Source organism: Lepidochelys olivacea, assembly GCF_965140295.1.
Source record: "Lepidochelys olivacea isolate rLepOli2 genome assembly, chromosome: 6".
NCBI lineage: Eukaryota > Metazoa > Chordata > Testudines > Cheloniidae > Lepidochelys > Lepidochelys olivacea.
The window spans coordinates 125,674,100-125,693,471 of NC_140416.1; the positions used below are offsets into that span (position 1 = coordinate 125,674,100).

The 19,372-nt window shown below is 41.8% G+C and overlaps 1 protein-coding gene across 2 annotated transcripts in view; it reads left to right on the forward strand.

Annotated features, from left to right (window-relative positions):
- MDGA2 (MAM domain containing glycosylphosphatidylinositol anchor 2) overlaps nucleotides 1–19,372 on the forward strand; it is a 665,204-nt gene that overhangs the window by 176,707 nt on the left and 469,125 nt on the right. The gene's annotated exons all lie outside the window — the stretch shown is intronic.

Below are 19,372 nucleotides of genomic sequence, written 5' to 3' on the forward strand. Positions count from 1 at the left end.
ACACAGTGGGGAGTCGGAAACTGGAACATTGAAGAAACTTTAGTGACATGATTTTTTGAAAGACCTTGTACTCTCCTACCAGTCCACATCTGGCTGGGAACAGGGGACAATTCCTGACCATGGGCTTGGTCACCTACAGCTCTCCTTAGACTTATTCCTTTCAGGATTTAGCCTTGAATTTGTGGCAGATTTTGTGGGAGCAGAGAGAGAACAAACATAGGCACCATGTGCTTTGTCAGAGAGCTAGAGAATGACCATCTTGCTAGGAGGGGAAGTGTGGCCTAATAGGATAAAGTGCTACCCTAGACTCAGAAGACATGGTTTCTAGTCCTACCTATGTAAGAACCGGGTAGTATTAATCTAAAATTTCTCAAACAATGAATCTTGGATCTTGTTAGGAACTGGAGGAGCAAGAACTCATGTGAATTTAACCTAGTTCTAGAGGACTGCTTCTAAAGTAGGGAAATCAGAGCAGCTCTTATGGTTTTCTATGTCTATGCAGAGCCTCACCCCATGGAGAACCATAATCGGGGTCCTAGGAAGGGCAAGGGTGGTGCTGGGGCTGCAACTAACCTTCCTTCCCCGTGAGATAGGTGAAATCTGTGAGGTGTGATTTAGCCCCATGAGTTCAACTCTGCAGGGCTCAGAGGGAGCCATGACAAGCCTTGGAGAAAATTGACCTAAAATGGATTTTCTGTACATTAAAAGGTCTCCAGTTTAAGCTTCTGGTATCGTGTATGGGAAAGAGGAACTCTCCAGTTTCTAGTGACACAAAGGTCCTGAGACAGATCCTCAGCTGGCGTGAGCCAGTGTAGCTGTATGATAAGAGGTATGGAGCTGGTCCCTGGATTTTAGCTGTGCAGTGAGATATAGGACATTAAACAAATCACTGGTCGAAGAGGGAATGTTACCCAGGGTGGGCCTGGGTCGGCGTAATTCTGGGGATGAAATTCCTCATTTTTGAGGGGGAAAGAAGGAAACGTTTATCTGGTAGGTTCATTTAAAAATGGTAGCTGCTTGAAACTGTCCTGCACTTTGGAATGTTAAGAGAAAACTCGGAGTGATGGCTTAGTGGGCACAGGGCAGTTGAGACAGACAGAGGTCTCTGATCATAAATTTTTCAGCAGTTGATCGCATGACTCTGTATTTAATCACAATCCCTCGGGAAGACCCCTGCATTGCACACTTGTGGCTTCACAATTCACAAGTTGTGCAGACATCCCAGATTGGTAAGCAAAAGCGTTAATACACAACACCATCAGGTATTCTCTCTCCGCACATGCATGCATGTACACGTACACGTACACACACGCACGCAATTATGCAGGAGTTCTACAACTGGATCCTGTGAAAGTTGATGGCAAGCTGTGACATAAATTACTTTTCCCCTCAAAACCAAAACTCTAAGATCATTCAAAATAGCAGGCTGAGAATTTTCTACAGTTGCTAATTTACTGCGAGAAAGTATTACCTGTTGAAATCCCCACAGGTTTTGTTTACCCTTCACTTTTTCACAAATGCTGATTAGAGAAAGAAGTTTTTGCTAATTTTTTGGAGAAAATCATTTTCTTTTGCTGATAATTTAATCCATGGATTAAATCTGACCCACTTCTCTCAGTGTCATTATCTCACCTCAGATATTTATAATCAAAAAGTCTCTTTCTCTATTGTATTTATGCTCCAAGTGCTTGGAAGATTATGCATAATTATGTGACAAAGACACTTGGGATGGTGGAATCTAAAAAGATAATTTTTATCTGTCAAAGAGTTTTGTATTCTTTAAATCAAGAGAGGTCTTGATGCAACCTCCACAAAGGAGCAGACTCCTGCTGCTTAAAGTTCACTAGACGGTTGGGTTGGTTCTGGTGTTTTGGTTGTTCACCTCATGTTGTAAAGTCCTTCAACATTAAGGACTGGGGATAGTGTCATTGTTTCATTTGCATTATTCTCCATTGGTCATGCAAAGCACACATTCCTTCACTGCACAATAAATTCTTAAAGCAGTAGACGTTAAAAATAATCAGCATCTGACCATCTTCCTATCACTCTCAAGGCTTCATGAAATTTACAGACATGGTAAAACATTAGACTTTATAGACAACAAACCGTTTTATACAAATGTATGGGAAAATAATTAATGGAGAGAAGAAAAAAAGATGAAAATCTGCCTTGAATTCTCCTTATCAAATATTTGTGGTTAGAAGAAGCATTGAAGGAATGAATATGATGACTACTTCCCCAATATATTATTCCCCTCTCTGCTACTACCATAATATTTTCAAAGATACTGGCTCCGAAAAAGAAACAGGGAGATTTTGCAAATGAGTTTAATGAAGATATTTTCCTTGTGAAATTAATAGATTTTAAGGCCAGGGGGGACGATCTGAGCTATAGCAAATAATTTTAAAATAATGTGTGAGCCAGCCATCAAACATATGGTCCCCAAGCAGCTACAATTTCAGTAACACACACAAACCAGTGGCCCTTAAAACCATCCTAAAGCACTCAAGACTTGATTGTCTAGGCCTCCATCCTGCCAAGGGTAGTTCTTTTGCAATATTCCCCTAATTTGATATTTGTAATTGCAGGACATGTTGTGAAGTTTTTGCACTTAGAGTTTGATTGTAAGGGAGTTATAAATCAGTTTGGCTTTGTAGGCATTGGGTCTGGGCACAATTTTACTTCAGTTCATTTGCATTTTGTCCCATAGGATAAAATGTCACTATTTATATTGGTAATGAATTCAGAAAACAGTTTTGAAATACGACTTCTTCATGATGCATAGCTATTAGAAATGGTTTAGTTCGCTGGCTGTGAGTGTGTGTGTGTGTCCATATACAGTCTCAGTGTTATATATAAAACAGAGAGTGGGCTCATATCTGGGTGGGGATACAAAAATAAATCTATTTCTGAACCTCTGTTTGCAGTAGCTCTGGTTTTTACAGGATTTGAATTCTTCAGAGCATGGAGATAAGATTTTGAAGAGCTTCTGAGAAGTCTTATGAATGGAATGCCTCCAAGCTACTAAAAGCAATACCAACTTTGCAAAATACTTACAGAGAATACAGATCAGGCAGATCTCCCATTTATACTCTGGGATATACCTGGTCTGTCAGATATTTTTCATTGTTAGTGTGTGTCATAAATATAAAGGGAAGGGTAAACCCCTTTGAAATCCCTCCTGGCTAGGGGAAAGCTCCTCTCACCTGTAAAGGGTTAAGAAGCTAAAGGTAACCTCGCTGGCACCTGACCAAAATGACCAGTGAGGAGACAAGATACTTTCAAAAGCTGGGAGGAGGGAGAGACATGTCAAGGTTCCTCCCCCACTCTGAACTCTAGGGTACAGATGTGGGGACCTGCATGAAAAACCTCCTAAACTTATCTTTACCAGCTTAGGTCAAAACTTCCCCAAGGTACAAAATATTCCACCCGTTGTCCTTGGACTGGCCACTACCACCACCAAACTAATACTGGTTACTGGGGAAGAGCTGTTTGGACGCGTCCTTCCCCCCAAAATACTTCCCAAAACCTTGCACCCCACTTCCTGGACAAGGTTTGGTAAAAAGCCTCACCAATTTGCATAGGTGACTACAGACCCAGACCCTTGGATCTTAAGAACAATGAACAATCCTCCCAACACTTGCACCCCCCCTTTCCTGGGAAATGTTGGATAAAAAGCCTCACCAATTTGCATAGGTGACCACAGACCCAAACCCTTGGATCTGAGAACAATGAAAAAGCATTCAGTTTCTTACAAGAAGACTTTTAATAAAAATAGAAGTAAATAGAAATAAAGAAATCCCCCCTGTAAAATCAGGATGGTAGATATCTTACAGGGTAATTAGATTCAAAAACATAGAGAACCCCTCTAGGCAAAACCTTAAGTTACAAAAAAGATACACAGACAGAAATAGTTATTCTATTCAGCACAGTTCTTTTCTCAGCCATTTAAAGAAATCAGAATCTAACACGTACCTAGCTAGATTACTTACTAATACTCCATTCCTGGTCTATCCCCGGCCAAGACCCAGCATATAGACAGACTATAGACAGACACAGACCCTTTGTTTCTCTCCCTCCTCCCAGCTTTTGAAAGTATCTTGTCTCCTCATTGGTCATTTTGGTCAGGTGCCTGCGAGGTTACCTTTAGCTTCTTAACCCTTTACAGGTGAGAGGAGCTTTCCCCTGGCCAGGAGGGATTTCAAAGGGGTTTACCCTTCCCTTTATATTTATGACAGTGTGTCTTTGAACTTACACTGATATCACCATGAGGAAAGCATTTGAAGAGAAACGGACATTCACCGTAGGATGATCATCAACCACTTAAACTTTGCATGTCTGATATTTCACTAAGGTTGCTCTGCTGCATTCGTCGTTTGTAACTGTTTGACCATGTTGTATTTCATTAACCTTCATTCATTAGCTTGCTACACTGAATGTATTTCTGCGCCCTCCTCCCAGATACATTAACTATTTCACTCTTTTCAGTCATTTTCTCCATCACTCAGCTTTTGTATCCTGCATATTAGCTGCAGTTTCATTGTTGTTCTGTGGACTTCATTCTGTATATCATGTTGTCTTACAAATTAGGGCCCAAATTGTCCAAAGTGTGTGCATCCAACTTCTGTCTGTGCAGCACCCAAAGTGTGTACAACCCCAACTAACATATGCAACTCATTGGCAAAGTCTGTCATCTCCTCCTCTAGTGGCTGGGCCACCTAGAGGATAACAGCTTACTGTTGCTACCAATTAATAGCATCGCTCCCTGAGCTTTACAGGTCTGTGCTATAGCACTAAAATTCCTGCCTTCAGTCCCTCCTGCCAACCTGTCAAAAGTATAACAAGGTCCAATGGCTGGAAGTTGAAGCTAGATAAATAAGGCACAATGTTTTAACAGCGATGGTAACTAACCATTGGAACAACTTATCCCAAGGATTGTGGTTGATTCTTCAACTCTGGAAATTTTTAGATCATGATTGGATGGTTTTTTTTTAAAAGATATGCTCTAGTTCAAGCACAGCGATTGGTCTTGAAGCAGGGATTAATTCAGGAAAGTCCTATGGCCTGGGTTGTGCAGGGGATCAGACTAGATGACCACAAAGATCCCTTCTGGCTTTAAAATATATGAATCTATGAAACCCGTTTGGGGTAGGTGGTTATCATATGCACATCAGGCACTGACTACACTGAAAAGCACCTACATAATTTTGTCTGCACCCGTTTGAAAATGTGTCTAAATATTTGGCATAAATCCATCTTAATGTACCATGTGTTCACTGTGTTAGTGTGTGACTTTCATCATACATGTGTCCTCATGTTTACTGGGTAGGACTGAGCATTTTCTTAAAACTACTTTTGAGCAAAACCAAGGTAGTGGATGTATAGCATAAGGGCCAAGTGTCTGTCCATTCTGTAATCAAAACAACCCTCTAATTAGTATTTTTCCTTTAAACAACAACATTGCTTTTTACCTTGCAAGCATTCCACTGACCTTTTTGTAGTTCTCACTGAATAATCAGTACCATCCAGGAATTTGCCCTCTAATGGGTTGCTGTTGCATTTTAGAATGGATATCAAGGTTTATTTTAATGCATTTTATTAATTAATTAAGTATGATTTTTCCCCTCTGTGGCTCAGTGGCGGGAGCACGGACACTGAGTTCCTCCTCACTTGCTCTGACAGGCAGGAAGTCGCTCAATCAGCATTCAGGATTTTCCCGCTCTCTGGGGCTCCCTCCTTTGGCTTCTCTAGTTTGACGCCTGCCTCTCTCAGAATACCATGGAGGAAGGCGTCCTCCATGGCTGCGTCTTCCTGCCATTTTGTCTCTCTGCAAGAAAAGGCTAAAGAAAGAAAACCCCAAGCCTGGGCCTCGTTCATGTTGGGGATTAAATGGTTTTTATTCACTGATTTAGGGAACCTTCCCTCCCCACCTTAGAATCATAGAAGATTAGGGTTGGAAGAGACCTCAGGAGGTCATCTAGTTCAACCCCCTGCTCAAAGCAGGACCAATCCCCAACTAAATCATCCCAGCCAGAGCTTTGTCAAGCCTGACCTTAAAAACCTCTAAGGATGGAGATTCCACCACCTCCCTAGGGAACACATTCCAGTGCTTCACCACCCTCCTCATGAAATAGTGTTTCCTAATATCCAACCTAGACCTCCCTCACTGCAACTTGAGACCATTGCTTGAAACCACCTTGGTGGAGTCAATTTCTGGCATGTAAAACAGCTGCTCCATTTCCCTGCAGAGGAGAGAGACGAAGCTATTCATCTGTATAAGCAGTGTGGTTTTGTGGAGTATGGGGCCACACTCCCATGGGAGTGTGGCCTAAATGAACAGGACAGCCTACAATTCACAGGTGTGTGTGTGTGTGTGTGCGGGGGGGGGGGGGGGACTAATCTTCTCAATTGAAGGCTTGCTGGAGCAGCCAAGAAGGCATTTAACTACCAAGACCAGGGAGGGTACTTACGGAGGCAAAGGCGGTACCAACACAGACTCCACGTGTCCTGAACCAAGTGAATGGATGTGACAAAGAGAAGACAATACAAAGAGAAGAAATACTTTAAATTTTTCATACCAGTGCTAGGAATGTGGGTGATTAGAGGAACTGGAAATCCTCATTCATCAGAAGAACTTTGATATAACTGGCATTGCTGAAAGCTGGTGGGACAATCAGAATGATTGGAACATTAAAATCAGTACTTATAGCCTGTTCAGAAAGGAGAAAGTGGGTAAAAGAGGTGTTGGGGGGTGGGGGGCACGCTACATTAAAATCACCCATTATCTGTTTTAGAATTACGGATAACTTAGAACCACGGTGTCTTAAATGCATGTGGATCGGTGTACTAGCTAACAAAGCCCAGGAGTGGGCACTGGATGGGAGGGTGTTACGGACCATCAGATCAAACCAGAGAACAGGATGACTTACTCCCTAAACACCTGTCTGTAATGTGGAAAGAAAAATGTGGAGTTATTGGGGAGTTCACTTCGGGAGACATATGCTGGAAGTCTCATGCAGCCAGTAATAAAACATCATTAGAATTTCTAAAAAATTATAGATGATTTTTTAAAATACAAAAGGCATTGCACCCAGCACAAAGTAATGGCTAAAGAAGAATTCAAGGAGAGGAACATAATTAATGCCAGATAACATGGTTTTCTGTAAAATAGATCTTGTCAAACAAACCTGATTTCATTCTTTCACGAGATTACGAATTTGGTTGGTTTCAGAGTAGCAGCTGTGTTAGTCTGTATTTGTAAAAAGAACAGGAGGACTTGTGGCACCTTAGCGACTAACCAATTTATTTGAGCAGAAGCTTTCGTGAGCTGCAGCTCACTTCATCGGATGCATTCAGTGGAAAATACAGTGGGGAGATTTATATACATAGAGAACATGAAACAGTGGGTGTTACCATACACACTGTAAGGAGAGTGATCACTTAAGGTGAGCTATTACCAGCAGGAGAGCAGGGGCGGGGAAACCTTTCTTAGTGATAATCAAGGTGGGCCATTTCCAGCAGTTTGACAAGAACGTCTGAGGAACAGTGGGAGGTGTGGGGGGGAAATAAACATGGGGAAATAGTTTTACTTTGTGCAATAACTCAACCACTCTCAGTCTGTATTCAAGCCTAAGTTAATTGTATCCAGTTTGCAAATTAATTCCAATTCAGCAGTCTCTCATTGGCGTCTGTTTTTGAAGTTTTTTTGGTGAAGAATTGCCACTTTTAGGTCTGTAATCGAGTGATCAAAGAGATTGAAGTGTTCTCCGACTGGTTTTTGAATGTTATAATTCTTGACGTCTGATTTGTGTCCATTTATTCTTTTACGTAGAGACTGTCCGGTTTGGCCAATGTACATGGCAGAGGGGCATTGCTGGCACATGATGGCATATATCACATTGGTAGATGTGCAGGTGAACGAGCCTCTGATAGCATGGCTGATGTGATTAGCCCTATCATTGGTGTCCCCTGAATAGATATGTGGACACAGTTGGCAACAGGCTTTGTTGCAAGGATAGGTTCCTGGGTTATTGGTTCTGTTGTGTGGTGTGTGGTTGCTGGTGAGTATTTGCTTCAGGTTGGGGAGCTGTCTGTAAGCAAGGACTGGCCTGTCTCCCAAGATCTGTGAGAGTGATGGGTTGTCCTTCAGGATAGGTTGTAGATCCTTGATGATGCTTTGGAGAGGTTTTAGTTCAATTTGGTTGGTAAAGGTAACTGTGTAGGTGTAATAAATTTAGACTTTTGTAAGGCATTTGGCTTAGTGCTGCATGACCTTCTGATAAAAATAGCATGATGAAATATCAACAGAGGACATGTTAAATGGATTTAAAATGGCTAACTGATAGATCTCAAAAAGCAGTTGTCAGCAGGGAATCATTTTCAAATGCAGATGTTTCTCGTGGGGTTCTGCAGGGATCAGTACAAGGCCTGACATTATTCAACATTTCAGTGATCTGAAAGGAAATGTAAAATCATTAGCAGAGTGATAAAGGAGGAGGACAGGGCAGTCACACAGAGTGATTCGGTTTGCAACCAAATGCAAAATCATACATCTAGGAACAAGGACTGCAGGGCATGCCTACAGAATGGGAGACTGTATCCTGGAAAGCAGTGACTCTGGAAAGGATATAGGGGTTGTCGTGCTGTCTGGAGTGACTCACAACTGTGAGTGCCTACCTCAGTGTGGACTCTCAGAAATAGGGGAGATACCCCAAGCTGGTGGTGTATTCTATAATTAGATTTCACCAAGCCAGGAACAAATGTGCACTCCTGGATCACTATAGCAGTCTTACCATGGAGTCACAGACAGTCCCCTTAGACTCAGACGAAGAACTGGGCGATAAAAGGTGATTTAAACCTAAAATCACACCACAGCAGGTTTCTCCCAGTCTCAAGAGACCAGACACTTAAATGAGACCAGTTTGTACTCCAGATCTTACACCAAAGACAATGCTGGCAGCCAAATCTACAGCAAACTAAATATAGGATTAGTAGCTAAGAAAAGGAAATGGGAGTTACAGAGAGGTTAAAGCAGGCAAAATATATGCACAGGTGAATCACCGTTTGTAACTCCAACTGGTGGCAGTGATGTGATAAACTGCCAGTTTCCCAAAAGTCTTTCGAGGTATCCAGATTGTCTCTGAGGATCTCCGCTTTGCATCTGGTACATTTCTCTGTAAGAGTCCAAACAGTCAGGGATAAAGGATCTTTCTTTGAATCCATATTTATAGCTTCTTCTGACAGAAGACAAGCTGATAGTGTCTATACCCGTGTGGACTTTTTTTGTGATGATGATGAGTGAGGAATGTACTTAGCCTTTGCATAATACTTTGAAATTAGCATTTTCTGTTAAAGTCCTTAAGTCCTTCCTTAGCATTTCACAAGATTTCTTTGATGGGTTATTTAGACACAGGGGTGTACACAATGTAAATGTTTGCTATTCCATTACAACAGGAACAGATAAGTGAAAACAATGCAAGTAACATTCCATTAGTTTTCATGAAGTTTAAACAGCTGATTACCCACTTATTCATTTAACACTTTGATCTATACTAACACACAAGTGAATGGGCCTGGGGTTCTGACCTGAGCTAGCATCTGGTTTGCCAGCATTACAAGGGTGATAGTAGAGAAGCAACTGAACATGTGGTCCCAGTGCAATGCTGTGGCAAAAAGTGCTAAGGAGATCTTTGGGTGGATGAACGAGGGAGCAGGAGTAGGTGGGTAGTTTTATCTCTGTGTACAATGTTGGTGAGACCAATATTGGCATACTGTGTCCAGTTCTGGTGTCCATGTTTTTAAAAGAAGGTTGAAAAATTAGACAGTGCAGACAAAAGAGACAAAAATTACGCGAGGGCTGGAGAAAATATTTTAGAGTGAGAGACCTAAAGAACTCCATCTGTTTAGTGTATCACTGAGAAGTGAGTTGATTGCGGTGACTAAAGATCTTCACAGGGAGAAAATACCAGGTATTAAAGGGTTCTTCAACTGAACAGAGAAAGGCATTACAGGAACCAATGGTTGGACCCTGAAGCCAGACAAGGTCCAGTTAGAAATAAGGCACACATATTTAGCAGTTGGAACCATTGGAACAAATGACAGAGGGAAATGGTAGGTTTGCCTGGTCATGATGTCTTTGCATCAAGACTGGATGCCTCTCTGCAACATGTGCTTTAGTCAAACACAAGTTACTGGGCACCACACAGGGGTAACTGAGTGAAACTGAATAACCTTTTATATACAGGAGGTCCAACTAGATGGTTCCTTTTGGCTTTAAACTCTAGTATTCTATACATTGACTTCAACTGTTTCCCTCGGGGCTATGACTCGAGTATCTGGTCTTTACCGATTAATACAGTTCACCCAGGCGAGTATTACGTTTGGACACTCAATCCACAATTCATTTCTTTCAAAGCTCTTTGTGAGGCCTATGTCCTGCTTCTAACTGAAGAGGGTGAGTGCTCCTCATGTGCGTGGGGCTGTGGTTTGCAGTGTGGGGAAGAAGGATGGAGATTGGGACTAATTGGGGCTAGTCAGAATTAAACAGTGTGCTGTGACAGAGAGTGCCATACCAATCAAACAAAAAACTTTTCTTACTCTAATGAGTGGCTCTGTGGCCTAGGTGTGGGGCCTGTCCCTTAACTATGAGAGGTCACAAAATCCCTGATGTGTCTGTTTACATGGTGATACATCTATGGCTCATATAATTTTCCTCTGACATACAGGAGGTCAGACAAGATTATCGAATGGTCACTTCTGCTTTTAAAATTTCTACAGAACTTCACATTATTATTGTGCCTTACAAAGTTTCTGCCTCTGAGGTGTGGCCTGAACAGCCTTGGTCAGGTGCTCAGTGATGATGTTAGGGGCTTCTGGATCTGTTTCCTTTCAGCCCTGCTGTCTTTCCATGGTCTGATTCATGGATAAAGCACATGGTTGGTTGGTTTTTTCTTCAGCTAAACCAGTTTGCTCCTTTGGCTAACAGCAAGCAAGGAGAGACCAGCAGCACCCATTCAGGATAGAAGAAGAGCAGGGAGGGGGCCAAAGAAACAAAAGAGAGAAAGGGGACATTTTAGCAGTTATTGGTTCTTATTCATCTCAATAGTTTGCAATACCCCATTTCTGCCACCCGGTAGTGCTGTGTGAAGCCATAAAGCACCAGCTGGCCCAGGTCCACTTGATTGATTCCAAAATGGTGGCTCCCAGCCAGGAACAGTACTGAGGGCTTGTCTTGTGTTAGTAGATCCAGAGAACACCAGGCAGGCATTCCCCTAAAGTAAGAGAGTGCCTGGGTCTCTTTGTGGTGGGTGGGCGAATGGGCTAACGCTTCAGCAGTGAGTATCCTGCAGCTGGTTTCAACTTCCTCTGTTACATTTCAGCAAAAGTGTTCGGTTTATGATAGAAGTGGGTTTGCTACTTTGGGTTTACTACTCTTGCTCACCCAGGGGTGATTTTGCTCTGCCACAATTTCTATTATTCAATACCAGTCCTGGGCAGCAGTTCATTAGGAGCGCATACATATGGTAGTTAGTTTGTGCAAGTATTCGCTACTTAGAACTGGCCAGCAAGTTGTAATGCAAAAGCCTAAGTGATTGGTGCATTGAAAATTGTAAATGCAGCAAAATAAACCTAGATTCATTGGTCTGGAAATATCTGTGGTCAGCAGGCTTTAACCAGGGGCAGTCTCGAGTCTACCACTATAGTTCAGTAAGATATCTTTTTGATGAGTTTTAAAGAAATGCTTTTGAAACACTTTCTTTTCCCTAATATTTCAATTTTAAGAGTGTGTGTGTATAAAATCACATATATAATGTTGATATCATTGTGATGCAGTGCAGGGCTGTGTGATAAACTGAATTAATCATGTACTTTTGACAGACACTGTAATACAAATAGTAATGTGGGTCTAAAGAAGGATCTTCAAAATGGATTCCACATTACCCAAGGAGTTGCTGTTTCTTCCTAGTTTGTCACAGGGTCTGCTCCTTAAATAACTTTCTATATTCTTCCGAAGAATTATGCAAGCGTGTTAATGGAGGAGCTGCTAAATATCTGTTTAATATACAGTAATTGAGGCCAGTTCTGGATCTGGTGATTCTGTTTAAGCTCAGCAAGTGGTCTGAAGAGATGGCATAACCAACCCCCCCCCCCCAGGTATATTCAAGTAGGTACGTTAGCTTCAGGGCAGTAATTTCCCCTCTTCATCTTTTGGTATGTTTTTGTACATAATCAGTGCCTTCTTTTCATCTCATAATGAACAGTGCCCTCTCCTGAGCACTCATCACCTTGTAATTGTCACTTTCTTATAGCTGTATTCTGACATGATTACTGCATTCACATTTTTATTGTAGTAGTGACCGTTTTATTAAGCTGCTATAGTGCTATTCATTATCATTTGATAAACCACTCATTATCAGTCATTTTCCTTTGTTCCCCCACATCATATTTACCAGTATCTTGAATCATAATCACAGAGAGTATTTTAATATGCAATTCTTACTGTGTCTTTCATCTTCATTCACTCAACACTCCAAAAGAGCCCCACCGGTTTGGTCTTGATTCTGTTGGCCATGATTTTCTCACTGTCACTTGTTTTACTGGCTACCGGCCAGCGCGTTGCCTGCACTGTAAAGATGGATAAGCAGCTGCCTCCCTAAGCAACATCAATGACTTTCCTTAGAAGATCTCGGAGATAATTTGTCCATTGTAGGTACACAAAAGACAAGCCATTCCTTCCTTCCTCCACAGAGACTGAATGTGTCATTTCCCTGCTGTACATAGTCCTTAGTGATCCAGTGAGTAACACAACACATGAATAGCTAATGAGCAACCCATAAAAACCAGGAATGTACAAGGAATCTTTACACTATCATGACTCTTTACTGATTGCTTGATGCTTAGTTTGGGAATCTAGATAATTAAAGTGAACAACTCTGGTCCAGTCTTTGGGTTTAGCCAAGTGGCTACTGGGCCAGGGCTTGGAAAATGGGGGCAAAGGTGGCTAATTTCTGTCATTGTGTTCTTCCACTCCCTGTGGCTATTGTGGGCCACGGTGACCTTCAGGGATGAAATATGTGTAAATCTTTGCGGGATCAAGCCATATGTTTTCAAGGAAATAACAAACACAATTATATATGATGATGATAAAAGGGCGTCAGTTTTGTCCCATGAATAAAACATTATTGAGTGGGGTTTCTTAAAAATTAGCTTTGTCCTGAACTCAATAAACCATTGTTGTCTTATGAAACATTATAAACCTACGACCCAGTTCTGCAAATGCTTACTCATGGGCTTAATTTCAGAACACGCGTAGTCTCATTGACTTCAGCTATTGTGGTGTTTACTTATCAGCAGGATTCAGAGAAATAGATGGATTATTTTTTCCTTAGCAAAATGAGCAGGAATTCTTGGCTGCAATTCAGTGCATTAGTTACTGGAACTTTGGGTGTACTAACTTTTTGTTGCGCTTCATCTTTGGGCAATACACAGGTGTAATTAAAATAAATAGAAGGATATTAAAATTAAAGGTAGAGGTAGGGTAAAAAGCTTTTTGACTTGTTTGAATCAAAACAGAGAAAGACCCTTTAAATACATGACCCAAAAAAGCTGGTGAAACAATCATAGAAAGAGAGACAAAGATAAACAAGTGTACAGAGTTCAGGGTCATACAACATTTTAAAAGTGAATGCTTATGAAAAAAACGCCGATTGAATTTAATGCAGATGATTCAGTGGACCTTACAGAAATCTAATACGGTCCCATAGAAAATATTCTTACAAACTTGTGGGGCTTAATAGATCTTTTTATAGCATGCATTTCAGGTATCAATTTAGTCATCTCCTGAAACAATGCACAGGGGAGATGAATAAGCAATCGGGAAAAAGAAGTGTGAACTACAAGTAGACAAAAGCAGCAGTAAAAGCTCTTTTAGTTTATGGGAGCTGGAGGGGGAAATCCATTTGTGTGGAGTGGCTCTGTCTCTCTCTGGCTCATTTTGTGCACAAGATAATTCTAAGCTCTTCTGACGCATTGCTGTGAACACAGGCTGCTTGGGGGGGGGGGCAGGAAAACACTTCCCATCCTGTGGGATGCTGCTTTGGTCTGTGTGTGGGCACCAGTGTTAAATGCCAAGAATCATGGGGTGTAAGAGAATGCCTTGGCAAAGGGGAGAAACCACGTTTTTGGCCCTGACAGGAGCATGTTCCACATGACTGTTAATGAAATCTATTGAAAACCATGGAGACAATCCAAATCTGCGTGTGTTGTCACCTGCCGCTTTCTTCGGACCGTGCGGCTCATTCGTCTGCAACAGACTCGAAGCAGTGCTGATTTCTGTCCCCATGGAAAGGTTTGCTGCTACACGCTGACAGGAAAAATGTTTACTTCAACCGGGTCAAGTCAGATACTAACACTGTGCCTTTAATCACTGTTAAGTAAAAACTAACGGCATGCTTGAAAACATTGCTTTATATGATTAGCCGTGAACAGCTTTTTGCCCCGGTTCATGGGAAAACTGTTTGCATATTTCTGACTACAAAGAGGTACAGAGCCTGATGAAACCTGGTTCCGAGCTAATCTTAAAAAAAAAAAAAAAAACAACCAAAAAGCAAACACACACCAAAAAATCCCTCCTGGAGTAAGGGTCTGAAACAAAACTCACTGAAGACCAGAGAGTTTCACATGACTTTCAGTGGTTTGAATCAGGCCCAAATTGTTAAGCAAGTACATGACCTGACTCAAACATATATAGTGAGGACAATCAAAACCAGGCTGTCTTCTTATATTTCAATAACTAGGCAGATATTTGGGGACTTGCTCAAAAACAAGCCAACTATTCAGTTGCTCTTCAGAAGTTGACAGGAATTCTAATGTAATTCGTTTAAAAATGTTCACACAACAATGATTTGCTGTTCATAAAGTTACTGAGTGCTATGTTGTTGTCATGCCAAGCTCTACAAGTGATGCTGAAGTGTAACCTGCTAAGAGGAATGCTCCCTTTTAAGAATGCTACTTGCAAGAAAGTTGTGCCTCTTCTGAAACAAAATTTTACTGATTTGATTTTGTTATCTATTGAAAGCATTAATAGCGACCTTGACTCAGCCTCCGGATGCCATGAATGAATGAAATTCAAAATGTTTAGCGTACATCTCTGTCAAACGACTCTATAATACTACATCCCTACCCTGCCGTCTGTTTATAGCCCACCCCGTCAGAGAGTGCAGATAGATCTTGTGCTGCATTCTGCAGCACATTAAACGCTGGCTGTGGCCGTTTGCTCAAGGTGTGGTGGGCTCCAGAGGCCTGGACTGTCCATAAGAGTCATGAGACCCGCTTGTCTCAAAGAGCTCAATCTCAGGAAATGACCCGTGATCACAACAGGTATGAAGAGATACAGTGAGAGAGAGACGCTCTCAAAATACCATTAAGGGCTTTGTAGATAAGAACCAACTCTTTGAACTGCACCCAGAAACAAATGGGCAGCTCAGATGAGAAACTTCATCCCTTGCTCCCAGAGGAATTCAGGGCCACAATGATGCAGGCATTGTAACCTCCAGACTGTAATTCACTGCATCTGAAGTTGGATCGGAAAACAAGTCAAAGACTCCAACTGGCTCAGAACACGTTATAGAAGTTCAGGCTGCCATGAGCCCATCGTGCCTTTGCCCTTGTTCCACTTCCTCCCCAGCTCCCAGTTGGCTCTTGCTGCTAGTTCAATGCCTTGGTCCTGAACTTCAAAGCCATTAATGGGTCAAAGTCCAACTACATTTGACATTGCGTCTCTGCTTATAAACTGCTATGCTAGTTGCATTCCTCTGGGGCAGTGCAGATCAGAAAGGCGGATAAGGCTTTCTCAGACTATGGAATAAACTTCTGAGATGAATCCAGAATCTGATGAAGTTTAGGTCATGTTGCAAAGCCTTCTTCTGCACCATAACCAGAATGACACAACTGCTACCTCTGACCCCCTTCCCTCTGAAAAACAACAACAACCCTACTCCTCAGCAGGGAATCCCATAAAGAGAAAAGAAGCAAAGAGACGCCATGAAGTCTACTAGGGACCTTATTCTGCCAATCTAACTAATGTAGAAAAGTGCTTAGAGGGTATGATGTTAGCTACAGTACAAAACACTAAGGGCTTGTCCAAACTAGAATAAAAAGGTGTTGTGTTTGCTAACACGTTTTGAGAAACACATTTTAAATGCGAGTGTGGACAGGGAACGTTATATTTTAATTCACATTAGTAGGACAAGGGGAACCCAAGAGAGTCGATGACAACCAAGCTAATAGTATATTAAAAATACAGTCAGTGTAAAGGAACACTAAAATAAATTATAGTGAACAGGCAAAACCACAGGAGTTAAGAATTTTGCAAACGTCTTAATGTGTCTTGCATATTCTTTTAAAATGTTTTTCCATTGTATGAACATATTGTTTAAAATGATTCAGACAAGAAACTATTACAATAATGTTTTACAGCTGTTGACATTTTCTTGTATTTTCCTCGGGGGGGAAAAGAATGATAGTGCATGCAATTTCCATCATTTATTTTCCCCTGTGAAACGCTTGCCCATCACAGTGGTTACTGAATGCTGTTGAAATGCCAATTCTATCATAATTCTCTTAAATATAAGCTGTGAACTGGGAAAAAGCTATAAAATAACTTGTTCTATTTGCCAGTACTTTTTTTTTGCATGTTCCCTTTTTACATGTTTCCTTCTAGAAGAAAATTCCCCGTCAATATGACACAAATTTATCCATCCTCACATTTTCTCTGTTCTTCTTTGTCAAAAAAACCACAGTCTATGGGCATGGGTAATTTTGCTATGGCTGGGTATTGCCATGTGGGTATACTGCAGTGAAGCACAGATACAGATTCATAGGGGCAAGGCGTTGCCACTGGGATCTCTGTTAGGTTCCTGAGATCTTAGTTGGGGTGTTTCCTCAATCCACAGAGGTGCACTCTACTGCAGCCACAAAGTAGGACATGTCGTCACACCATGGCAGTGTTTTATTTTGCACGAGATTGGTTTTCACTTGACATGAAATGGCTTCATTGGCCCATAACATTTTGGCCCCTGAGGTGGGGAGCTCAAATGATGCCCTCATGTCCCCTCGCTTGGACCAAAACTTTGAAAGGTCTCAATTCTGCCTTCTTCAACTGACTGTATTGCACAATCTAGCACCTGGTTAAATCATTCAACTTTGAATTGTTGTTTGGGGTCTCTTATGGGATTATCCCGTGCCTCGTAATCAAAATGTCATCTTCTTTGGTGACTCTTGTGTTCTTGAATGGGTGGGAAAATCGCTTCAGAGTGAAGTTCCTCTGCCAACTTCTGCACACTCTTCAGAACGTTTTTAAATCCCTCATCTGACCAGTAAGACTGTAGGCATGACTTTGCTTTGTCCAGTTGTTCCATTGCTCCAGATATATCAAGGTCAACACCTTGGAGTCTCTTGCTTACAACATTTTTTTCAAACAGTATGTCATGCCACAACACTAAGCCACCAGAAATTTGAAGTTACGTATGTTTCTCGTGATTCCATTTCCCTCTGCCACTGTTCTCCCGCAAACAGTTCCTGTCGTAGCTTTATCCTCCATAATGGCAACTATGGCATCATCTATCTTCCCAATTTGGTGTTTGATAGGCTTTATCACCTCCACTCGACTTTTCCATCATGTGGCACTCATGTCAGTGTCAGAGAGGATGTTCCCAGATGTTGGTTCAAAATTTGCCATCGATGAGTTGATGCAGAAAAAACTACATAAACGATTTGAATTACATTAAAAAAATTCAGCAGCCTCACTAGAAGCTGATGCTGCATCACTGACCACCAAGTTCAGTGAATGAGAACTGCATGGGACAAAAAAAGCTCGAGGGTTTAACTCTCGAATCCATGTCTGCACTCCTCTGTTCTTGCCTCTCATGTTGGCACCATTGTCATAGCCCTGACCTCTCATGTCAGCTATCACAATTCCATCTTTTTAAGAAGCACATTTGTGATAACTGCTTCTGTAGTATCATCAGTGTCTATAAATTCTAGAAAATGCTCTCTGACCGTCACCATTGCAGGGACATTTTCACTCGGTTCTGCTATTGTTACAAAACGCACCATTAAAGTAATTTGTTCTGTATGGCTGATGTCAGGTGTGCAGTCCGGAATAAGAGAGTAATATCTTGCTGACTTCAGATCTGCCACAATCTTCTGTTTGACTTTTCTTGCCAGTAACTGTATGATCTCGTTTTGAATTGTTTTTCCAAGGTAGTGGTGTGTGTACATTTCTTGGGTGAAAAGAAAAGGAGGACTTGTGGCATCTTAGAGACTAACCAATTTATTTGAGCATGAGCTTTCGTGAGCTACAGCTCACTTCATCGGATGCATCTGATGAAGTGAGCTGTAGCTCACGAAAGCTCATGCTCAAATAAATTGGTTAGTCGCTAAGGTGCCACAAGTACTCCTTTTCTTTTTGCGAATACAGACTAACACGGCTGTTACTCTGAAACATTTCTTGGGTGGTGATTCTTCTTAGATGCTCCTAGAGTACAGCATCCAACTCAGCCATCAGCTCCACAGTTTTAAGGAAGTTTCCATTGTTTGGCACATGCAGCTGATCTGAAGTGCTACGCAGTGCTAGGTTTTGGGTAGCAAGCATTCTCTCAATGGCAACGAGCCTTTTTGGAACATTTTGCCAGTAAAGAGACACTGATGCAAACTTCTCTTGATGCTGGTCCTCTATGATGGCCTTTAACCTTAGTCTCATCTCAAGCTCTTTCCACCTATGGAATGCTCTCTGATGATTTGCTGCCTTCTCATGGCATGCCAGATTTCTAGCCAGATTTTTCCAGTCCTTTGTTCCTGTAGAACCCAATGTGGCTGGAACATTAGACTGGAAGAGTTTGCAACAAAAACAGTATGCAGCATTCTGGGTTTTTGAGTACATAAGCCATGGCCTCTCCACTTTGTCACCATTGGGGATTTCACGCCAGTAATGTGTTGGATGGAAACTTCTATTTTCATTGTCTTTGGGGAACATGAAGTTTTTCACTTGTTGTGGCCCGTGCAGTACAAGGAAGTCCCTCAGGCTACTGCTCAAGTGGGTCCACAGTCCTGGATCATCTAGACATAAGGAACTAAACTCAGCAGCAGCTGTTTCTTGCACCTCCACCACACTCTTCTCTGATCTACACTTTTCTTCAGGAATGTGCATGGTTACATCCATTTGAGATGGAGATATGGATGCTGCAGTGGCTCCCAGGTCACCTGCACTCTGACTAACTGGAAGATCAGGCCTCTCCTCACCACTCACATCCTCACTGGGGCCGGAAGGCTCACCGAGACCATTTGTGTCTATGTATCTCGGGAGAGCTCCTTC